Source organism: Papilio polytes, unplaced genomic scaffold (assembly GCF_000836215.1).
Source record: "Papilio polytes unplaced genomic scaffold, Ppol_1.0 DF821951.1, whole genome shotgun sequence".
Classification (NCBI taxonomy): domain Eukaryota; kingdom Metazoa; phylum Arthropoda; class Insecta; order Lepidoptera; family Papilionidae; genus Papilio; species Papilio polytes.
The window spans coordinates 7545-10166 of NW_013527253.1; positions in this window are offsets into that span (position 1 = coordinate 7545).

Sequence of the window (2622 nt, forward strand, 5' to 3'; positions counted from 1 at the left end):
TAAACTATAAAATAACATTTTTATAAGTTTATGCGGATGAAGTCGCAGGGGAACAGCTCGTCGTGTAATAAAGCCGTGTTTGTATGGGAAAAGAACGGTGAGCCGTAGCACCAGTAAAAAAAGTAAAACTTTTCAACATTAGCTAAATATTGCTTTTTTTAACGGTTAAAACCAAAGAATTGTGTTAAAAATCATACTGCCACAGAGTACTTTGTAACATACTGAAATAGAGACAAATCTTCAGCCTAAAATTGGCCCTCCAGTCAATGTCAAAAAGGTGCATATCGTTGCGGCACTATTTAGCATACATATAGGGCGCCTCTGAGCAATTAGCGTTACACACAAGGTAATGTTTCCGCATTTATCGAAAATTCTTTCCTTTTGAAAACGAAAACGCAAATTGTTAAGGAAGTACTTGTATCTGACAATGTAAAGGAAATGCCTCAGACTTCCTTTGTCGAGGAGAAGACTCTATAGACAAAAAAACCTTTATAGCAAACTTAGGGCTTATCTACAAAATAACAGAAATCTTAATGATTGTTGTTTATAATCAAGGAACATTACAACTGTGTGGTATGATTTAAACTGTGCGTTTTAAAATTATCAGATAATTAGTTTTTAATACTTTACTGAGTACAAGCAGTAATTTCCTTATTACGTAAGTAAATATGAAATTTATGTCAAGAAGGCCATACTTCCAGGTGCACAAAACACGTTACAATAAAGGGTCAGTCCCTGCAATTTGAAATAGGAAAAAAGAACAATTTTCAGCAAAATATTTTTAAGTCAATTAGTATATAACAATTTATTTAAAATTTCAAATCTAAAAATATGAGTCGCCTTGAGAGTTAGGGAATTTCTTGATTAACAAATGGTAACAAATTCTGATTCACATTTTCAAATATAATTACTGGACCCCCGTAGGGGGTAGAAGTAGTTCTTCTTAGCAATGAAAATATCTCCCACTTAAAAAAAAACTCTCTTGCACTACTTTTAAACGCTTTCAACACTTTATTTCATGGAATAATATTAAAAAGCCACACAAAATGCATAGAGTAATGACGCGAAGTGAACTGTCAAGCTATGTCACTATTACCCTGACATTAAATGTCACTTTTTATTGCCGGGTGCCAAAAGATTCGTGTACATATATATTAATCCTTGACGAACTCCAACTCTATTATAATAATAACAAACAAATGTCATTCGTATTGTAATCATAGCTTAAAAAATTTTGAAAAATACATTACTGATTCGATTCGTTTCATATAATTTAAATTAAAGTTTAATAGAAAACTCATTTATTTCAAAATGTCGATTGAAATCGAGTCAGCTGAGTAAGTACGATTTTAAAATGTAACCTTAAATCATTGTTGCGCCAGATTAACACAAAACTTTAATACTTTTCAGTGTTATACGCTTAATACAACAATATCTGAAAGAGTCTAATCTCACTAAGACGCTTCAAACTCTTCAGGTCAGTATCATTGGGAAAGAAACAAAAATTACAGGGATTTTAACTTAAAACGTTAATTTATTACACTTGCAGGAGGAAACTGGCGTGTCTCTGAACACGGTAGACAGCGTGGATGGCTTCTGTGCAGATATTAACAATGGCCACTGGGACACAGTACTCAAGGCCACAGCTTCCCTCAAGCTGCCGGACAAGAAGCTGATGGAGCTATACGAGCAGGTGGTGCTAGAACTGATTGAGTTGCGCGAGTTGGGTGCCGCGCGCTCCGTGCTGCGCCAGACACAGCCCTGCCAGCTAATGAAGCAGCTCCAGGCCGACCGCTACATGCACCTTGGTACTGCCACTGCTACTGTTACATGCACTATCTATTACTTTGCGCTAAGTGTACATGAAAATCAATCTTTTGTGCTTACTTAGGAAGAACTATAATTTAGATTAACCAACTGTCTTGCACCTTATAGTTCTTGCATTTGGATGGATCAACAGCTTTGTGGAGTTAGAGGATCTCAATAGCTATCATTTTGAATGCAAAGTGTGTTGCCTGTTTTTGTATAGTTTCAAAGTTATTTAAGTTTTTGTAATAAAATTGTAAAAATCATATTTCCAACTTATGTTTGTGGGTCTTAGACTTCCTTAAAAAATTTAACTTTTATATGTTTTGTATGAAAATTACAAGAGACTGTTGCACTTGACTATTACAAGGGTTGAATTTGAGGTTCCTTAACTCCAAAGAGCCTTTGATCCATTTTTTAACAATCACTCTGTAGATAGATATAGATTTGTTACGCCACAGAAAATGCTATGGTAAAATTCATAAATTAAGTTTGTATTTCATTGTAGTGTGTGTTAAGTGTATTGGCTGGGATTATGGATTGAGTTGGTACCATGATCAATGAGAGGCCCTCAATCGAGCCTCTGAACAAGTGGGTCTAGAAATAAAAACAGATCAGATTCTCGAAATTGTCCATAAGTCTGCCTACTTGGGACAACTGGTCCAGTTAGGTAGTTCAAACTTTGAGGAGGTAAGATATATACTACGAGTCATCGACGTGTGTGTGTCGCCAGAGATGTTCTTGGCCAAGATTGGGCGAAGCTAGGAGTGTCTGGTTGTTGCAGAGACGCTGCTGTCGCGGTCGTACTTCGACCCG